The sequence below is a fragment of the Myotis davidii genome, unplaced genomic scaffold (genome assembly GCF_000327345.1).
Source record: "Myotis davidii unplaced genomic scaffold, ASM32734v1 scaffold68, whole genome shotgun sequence".
NCBI lineage: Eukaryota > Metazoa > Chordata > Mammalia > Chiroptera > Vespertilionidae > Myotis > Myotis davidii.
In genome coordinates this window covers 2,084,017-2,092,583 of record NW_006300376.1, presented here as the reverse complement: position 1 = coordinate 2,092,583, position 8,567 = coordinate 2,084,017, and positions in this window count along the sequence as shown.

The window sequence follows — 8,567 nt, the reverse complement described above, 5'->3', positions numbered from 1 at the left end:
AAGAGCATATATCTGGTCTTAATATGTACTGAATCTGAGATGCTTGTGATACCCTTGAGTGGAAATATTGAGTAAGCAGCAAAATATTTGGCTCTACATCTCAGTAATCTGGGATGGAGATATAAATTGGGATTCACTGGCATACACAGACGGTAATTGAAGTCTTGTGCTTCATTTTCTGAATTGTCTATTCTTGTCCTGGGATCAGAATGGCATTCTATTAAACAATTTACATGCTTAATAGTGATATTTCATCTCTCTGGCAAATAAACTGCCTTTTAAGATGTTTTACTGTGATAGCAGTCAATGAGTGACCTTGAGTACCTCTAAATTGTATATAAATTCAATTTAGCATTTAACAAATAAAAACATTCACCAACCAGACCCACCCTAAACTTGAGGGTCTACTTAATCAAAAGGGCCATTATAAGTACTAAGCTTAGTCATCAATAGTTTTTCTGCCTTCTCATATCTATATTTATCTTCACTTTACTACCTTTGAATATCTAACTTAATACTCCTATATTTGATTTCTAATATGTTCCCTTCACAATACATTTGCTGCTTTTCCTTTAAATAAAAACATTTTTTAATTAAAAAGATGTATACAGTATTATTTTTTAAATGTGGTGGGCACTAGATGTCTTATTTTATTATTACGCTATATATATGTATATATTTATTTATGCTTGATACATATTAAAACAAATCACATTCAATTGCCTTTAAATCTGAATAAATTCAACATTTTTATTTGCAATGAATGACTTAAGACTGTGCCAACTTCATGAAAAAAAATAGTTGTTAGTAAAATTATAGGTATTTATTATCAAAGTCTTGAATATGTGAGTGATATAAGTTTGAATAGATGCCCAGCAAACAATAAACATGACATGGCATATTTTACTAGCTTGTGAGTACATGTCTTGGGTACAGTGTGAGGGACAGGTTATGAGTAAAAGTATCAGCGAAAGACCTACATTAGTACCTATTTTTGCTAACTGACAGAAATCCGAAGAGAATTTTTGCTTTTACAGAAGAAGGCAAAAAGTGTAAAGAGTGTTTAGTGTTTGTTTTGCAGTGAGCCATTATAGAGGTAGTGCGTACCCCGAGCAGCAAGTGTGACATCACCAAGCTATTTCCCTGGGAACTACACTCAGCATCTCAGCATTAAGTCATCATAGCTTTGAACTGTGTCTGTGAGCATTTGAGCCTCATCTCAATTGATTGGGTTTGTCCATTAGCAAGATGTGTGCTCTGAAGTATCAGAAAGCCCAAGAGAGCTTGTAAGGATGTACATTTTGTGCAAAACTGGATGCAATTAAGCATTTCAATGATGGTAGATGCGATAAAGACATTGTGCATGAGTTGAACATGCCCGTGTCTATCATTCGCTCTATTTACATGCAGAGAGAAAGATTCTTGCATGCAACCAAAGTTACTACTGGTTATGCCAGTAGCAAAGGGTCTCTTTTAGTCAGTATCCAGTAATAGATAAAATAGAAAGTCTACTGCCTGAGTGAACTGATGGGTGTACAAAGTATTGTATTCTGGTAAGTTATTTATACTTAAGGAGAAATTGGTCAGTCTTTTTTATAAGCTGAAACAGAAAGCACTGGATGATGATGAAAGTGTTGTAAAAGTGGAATTTACAGGTAGCTCTGGGTGGTTTGATTGTTTTCTGAAGTGAGGGCAGTTTCATAGCTAAGGTTACTGGAAAGAGTTTTTGTTCAGCTGTAACTGAAGTTGCGGAGAAGTTCCTGAAGAACTTAAGAAAATAATTACAGAAGACAGTTATTCGTATAAACAAGTTTTTAACTGTGACAAAACTAAAATTTATTGGAAAAAACTGCTGAGCAAGACATTTATTTTGACAGAAGAACATCAGGCTGAGAGACATGAGGCCCTGAAGGAGAAGTTTACCCTGATGCCTATTGTTAATGCCATTGGTGATGCTTTCCTAGGTCTCTACTAATGTACCATTCAGACTATCTGAGGGCACTTACAAGTATTGATAAAAAGAAATAAATAACCTAAATGGCCTGATCGTTTTTAAAGCAATTGAATTGGTAGTAAGAAAAAAAGTCCCCACAAAGAAAGGTTCAGATGGCTTCACTAGTGAACATTATTAAACGTTTGAAGAAGAAATAGCACTAATTCTACACAAACTCTTCTAAAAAATTAAAAAGAGGAAAATACTTCCCAATTCATTTTGAGGCTGGCATTATTGTGGTACTCACACCAAAGACATTACAAAGAATTAAAAAATGACAGGCCAATATTCATGAATATAGATGCAGAAATTAACACAATTTTAGCATATCAAATCCTACAATCCTATATAATAAAAGGCTAATATTCAAATTGACCGAATGGAGGAACAACTGGTCGCTATGACGCACAGTGACCACCAGACGCTCAAGGCAGGAGCTGCCCCCTGATGGTCACTGCGCTCCCACAGGGGGAGCGCCACTCGCCAGAAGCCCTGAGCTGGGTTCATGGCTGGAGAGCGCAGTGGTGGTGGTGGGAGCCTCTCCCACCTCTGCGGCTGCGCTAAGGATGTCCGACTGCTGGCTTAGGCTCGCTGCCCGTGGAGAGAGGGCCTAAACCGGCCGTTAAACATCCCTTCAGGGCTCCCAGACTGCAAGAGGGCACAGGCCAGGCTGAGGGACCCCACCCCCTGACCCCAGTGCACGAATCTTGTGCATCAGGCCTCTAGTATATATAAAAAATTGCATCATGATCAAGTGAAGTTTATTTCAGAAATGCAAGGTTGGTTTAACATTTGAAAATCAACCCATTAATTCACCATATTAACACACTAGAATCTAAAAAAGAAAAAGGCTAAAAAAGAAAATTATGATCAGTAAATACAGAAAAAAACTGTTAGAATTCAACATTAATTCCTGATAAAAACTCTCAGGAAATTAGAAATATAATGGAGCTTCTTTACTAATCAAGAACCTCTACAAAAACCAAAACTCACTTAATGATAAAATACTGAATGTTTTCCTTCTAGCATCAGGAACAAGGCAAAGATGTTCATTCTCACCACTTCAGCATCGTATTGGAGGGTATAGTTGTTGGGTCTGAGATTTGGTTTTACCATGCCATATAAAATAATGAGTTAGCCTGTTCCTGTTTTGCAGATGCCAACAGAAGACACAAGTCTCCTGGTTCAGACACAAAGGACTTTATTATTCGTGGCACAGCAAGAAGCATATACATCAGCATATTTGTATTGGTAACTCTTGGCCCCGAGTCCTGCAGGGGCAATGAAAAGGGCTCAGATGGATACTATGCCTTCAGTGGATTTGTGTTATAGCTAAAGAATGCTGTGTTTTGGGGAACCACTGCTTTTCTAGCAAGCTAGTAAGCAAGCCTACTCTTTGGGAGTGATAGATATGTTTATTATCTTGATTGTGATGATAGTTGCATTGGTGCACATATATATCAAACCACACCACATTGTGCACTTTAAATATTTGCAGATTGTTGTACATCAATAAAGGTGTCCCCCCGCATCCCCCCAAAAAGAGAAAAATCTTCCATTCTAAGCATTCTAGACCTTTCTATACCATTAATTTAACCAATATTTTTGGGCTACTACTAATGTGTTAGACACTGGTTGGGAATACAATGGTAAATAAAATCCCTCTTCCTATAGAGTTTATATTCTTATGAGGAGACTAAAAAGAATAAATAAAACACTAAATGATGACAACTGTGATTAAGAAAAAGAGAATTAAGTAGGGTGGCTACTTCAGATGCGTGGAGTGTTCTCTCTGGGAGGATAATACTGAAGTAGAGATAGAATATCAAGAAGGGGCCAACAATGTTGAAGAGGGAGAACACCTCTGGCATTCATTATTTTGGTTGCCTGACTGTTCTCATTTCCCTTCACTCTCTTGTAAATGACTGCTGAATTAACTTTCCCAAAGGTTAATCTGATCATATAATTCCTGTGTCTAAAAGTCTTCAATCCCTCTCTTATCTCAATTACTATATGATGTTAGCGCTACATTCTGGCATTACAGTCTTCATGCATGTGATAGAACCTACCTTTCCAGTCTTCTCACTATTTCTTTACTTTTATATTGGATTTGAAAGCTGCCTGAGAGCCAAAGGATGATAAGCATAAAGATAAACAAATAAATGGACAGAAATTATTTTGTCCCACAAAAACATAATAATATTCCTCATAAGAGCATAGTTGACTGAAAATATAATCTGTACTTGGAAAAAAATAGAATGGATGTTTACAATTTTAGTGATTCTGTTAAAACCAGTTCTTTTTCAAGAGAACTGGATTTTCTTTAAAACCTCATTTTCCCAAGACTGGGGCCAACCTAACATGAGCAGAACTTTTGAAGACAGGGAAGAGGTGTGCTGTTCCCCATCTCAACACCAAAATGAGTTGAAGACACTTCCCTTGAGAGGACCTTGATTAGATTCCTAGAAAGGAAACAAGAATGGGTGGGAAGTAAATAATAAAGAGTGAGAAAAAGAGTGTGTTGAGGTCCCCAAGGCCACCCTCAGCTTTGATGATCTATTAGGAGGATTCACAGGACTCAGGATATAGTTAGACTCACAGCTATGGCTTATCACAGCAAAAGGATACAAAGCAAAACTAGCCAAGGAAAAAGGTACATGAGATGAAGTCTGGAGGAAACCAGGTGCAAGTTTCCAAGAGTCTTTCCTCTACCAGTGGAGTCACACAGGATGTGCTTAATTTCTCCCAGAATTAACACATGTGAATGAACACATGTGATAACATATATGAAATGTGTTACCTGCCAGGGAAATTCATCGGAGGCTCAGTGCTCAGGATTTTTTGTTGGGGTTGGTCATGCAAGTATCCTCTACCTAGCAGGTGCCAAAATCTCAGTCTCCCAGAAGTAAAGTAGGTGTTTAGCGTAAACCACACTGTGTAGAAACACTGCTGAGAATGGTGGAAACACTCCTAAAATTTAGGTTCCCAGATGCCAGTCAAGGGTCAACCTTACAAATAGGCTTTTTCTAAGGATAGTAAAATCCTTTTCTGCACAAGGATGTGCAATATGGATATGTTGCAAATTTTCACATGCAAAAATTCTTACTTTTTAATTTAAAAATCTCACTTTCAGAATTTAAAAAAAAATATATATTTTATTGATTTTTTTCAGAGAGGAAGGGAGAGGGATAGAGAGTTAGAAATATTGATCAGCTGCCTCCTGCACACTCCCTACTGGGTATGTGCCTGCAACCAAGGTACATGCCCTTGACCGGAATTGAACCTGGGACCCTTGAGTCTGCAGGCCGATGCTCTATCCACTAAGCCAAACCAGTTAGGGCTCAGAATTTTTTATATACAGGATGTTCATAACAATTGTTTCTATCAGTAAAAAAAAAAGGTAAACAAGTATCCAAAAATTGTGCAATGGCTTAGTAAATTATAATATAGTAGTATAAAGCAATATTAAGTAGCCATTAAAATTATATTTCTTTTTGAAAGATGTTTTTATTGATTTCAGAGAGGAAGGGATTGGGAGAAAGAGATAGAACCATCAATGATAGGAGAGAATCACTGATTGGCTGCCTCCTGCATGCCCTACACCTGGGATTAACCCTCAACCCAGGTATATGCCCTGACCAGGAACTGAACTGTGAACTCCTGGTTCATAGGTTGACAGTGAACCAGTGAGCCACACTGGCCAGGCAAAATTATACTATATATATATTCATTCCAAAATGGGAGAAATGCAGAATGAATCCAGAAGGAAATACATTAGAATATTAATCATGACTCATTTCTGGAGGATGGTTTATAGAAAATAATTTTTATTTCCTTCTTAACCTTTTTCTATGCTTTCAATTTTTATTTAATGAACATGTATTCTTTTCTAACTAGAAAATAAGTTATAATAATAAGATAATTATGTTTTCAAAGATTTTAGATATAAAGGTCTGTGGATTTAAAGCAAAGATTTTTGCTGAAGTGTTAAATACGTAGTGTGTACAGTGAGTAACATGAATACAATGTATACGGCAGCTTGATTCTCAGAATGGCAAATGACCATTTAAAATGAACTTTTTTGCCCTAACCGGTTTGGCTAAGTGGATAGAGCATTGGCCTGTGGACTGGAAGGGTTCCAGGTTCAATTCCGGTCAAGGGCATGTACCTTGGTTGTGGGCACATCCCCAGTGGGAGATGTGCAGGAGGCAGCTGATTGATGTTTCTCTCTCATTGATGTTTCTAACTCTCTATCCCTTTCCCTTCCTCTCTGTAAAAAATCAATAAAATATATTTAAAAAAATAAATAAAATGCACTTTTTCTATTTAATATGCTTCTTTCTTCAATTAGCTAACACTGAAAAAACAGTAGAGAGGGGAGATTTTTATAAACATTAAAGAAAGTACATTAACTAATTTTTACTATAAGGAAGAAATGGTTCACAAATTAGCAAAACTAAAAATAAAAATGCTCTTTTTTGAAAGCTAGAACAAAGGATGAATTTCCTAAATTACTTTGAATGTTTACATGATCACAATTTATCTACAATCTGTATTACTAAAATAAGTCACACACATTTTCGAAGTTTTAAGAAGGGTTAGATAATTACACTACAAACTTCTGGAGAAGGTGATTTCAAACGTATTCAGTTCCAATTCCCCTCCATGTGCTTTAACGCATCTCCCTCATTATACAGAGGCTGCTCCACAGAAAGCTATTTTTGTATTGCCAGATAGATTCTCCAGCACCGCATCAAGTAGCAGCTGTACAGAAAACAGACCACTATTTATCCTCTTCTCCCTAGACAGATGAAGTGGCTTGCAGCTTATTTTAAATCACAAAGCAATTCTTTTGTGACTGAATTGGCCCAAGGCTAGGGAGGTTGTGCAACTCACTTCCCACGTGACCTCCACTTGTGGTGGCTCCCAGGTCCTGGCAGAACAGGAAAACCTTGAAGCACTCTATGTGGGGCAGTGCTCTGTTTGCTTCTGAATTGGCTCCTGGGCAAAGTCAGAAAAACCGAATTCTGAAAAGTCATTTCAATGGCAAGTACACTTAGAGAGGGGGTGGGTACAGGGATCAGAACTTTTCCGGTTAGGTAGAGAAACGTGGTTAACCTAAATTGAACATGGGACACAAATGGAGGATCAAAAAGACACGCTAAACAGTGGTTGAGCGTTCACCTGTGAACCAGGAGGTCTGGGTTTGATTCTAAGTCCGGGAGCATGCCCAGGTTGCAGGCTTGATCCCCAGTGTGGGGCAAGCGTGCAGGAGGCAGCCAATCAATGATTCTCTCTCATCACTGATGTTTCTCTCTATCCCTCTCCCTTCATCTCTGAAATCAATAAAATATATATTATTAAAAAAACCAAAACCTAATAATAGACAAACATGTAAATTGACTGTCCCTCTGTTACACTCACCAGCCAATCAGGAGAGTATGCAAAATAACCCAACAAAGATGGTGGTTAATTTGCATACATAGGCACGAAGCGACCGGAGCCGTGAAGACTGAAGGCTCCGGTTGGAGTGAAGGCCTGGGTCCCAGGTGCCGGAGGAGAACTGGTGCCAGCAACCAAGGGAAGGGAAGGCCTATTGCACGAATCTCTTCATGCAACGGGCCTCTAGTATATATGTATATGTATATATATATATATTTTAAATAAATCTTTATTGTTCAGATTAGTTGTTCCTTGTTTCTCCCCATAGCTCCCCTCCACCCAGTTCCCACTGCACCCCATGCCCTTACTGCACTCCCCCATTGTCCTCATCCATAGGAGCTCGATTTTTGTCCAGTCTCTTCCCATACCCCCCTTTTCACCCAAGAATTGTCAGTCCACTCCCTTTCTATGCCCCTGATTCTATTATATTCACCAGTTTATTCTGTTCATCAGATTTTTTATTCACTTACTTTTTAGATTCACTTGTTGATAGATATGTATTTATTGTTCATAATTTTTACCTTTACCTTTTTCTTCTTCTTCCTCTTCTTAAAGAATACCTTACACATTTCATATTAATACTGGTTTGGTGTTGATAAACTCCTTTAGCTTTTTCTTATCTGTGAAGCTCTTTATCTGACCATCAATTCTAAATTATCGCTTTTCTGGGTAGAGGAATTTTGGTTGTAACATCTTGCTATTCATCACTTTGAATATTTCTTGCCACTCCCTCTGGCCTGAAAAGTTTCTGTTGAGAAGTCAGCTGACAGTCTCATGGGAGCTCCCTTGTAGGTAACTAACTGCTTTTTTCTTGCTGCTTTTAAGATTCTCTCTTTCTCTTTAACCCTTGCCATTTTAATTATGATGTGGCTTGGTGTGGGCCTCTTTGGGTTCCTTTTGTCTGGGATTCTCTGCACTTCCTGGACTTGTAAGTCTATTTGTTTCACCAGGTAGGTGAAAAAAGTTTTCTGTCACTATTTTTTCAAATATGTTTTCAATATCTTGCTCTCTCTCTTCTTCTGGCACCCCCAAAATGTTGGTACTTTTGAAGTTGTCTCAGAGGCTCCTTACACTATCTTCATATTTTTGGATCCTTTTTTCTTTTTCTTTTTACAGTTGGGTGTTTTTTGCT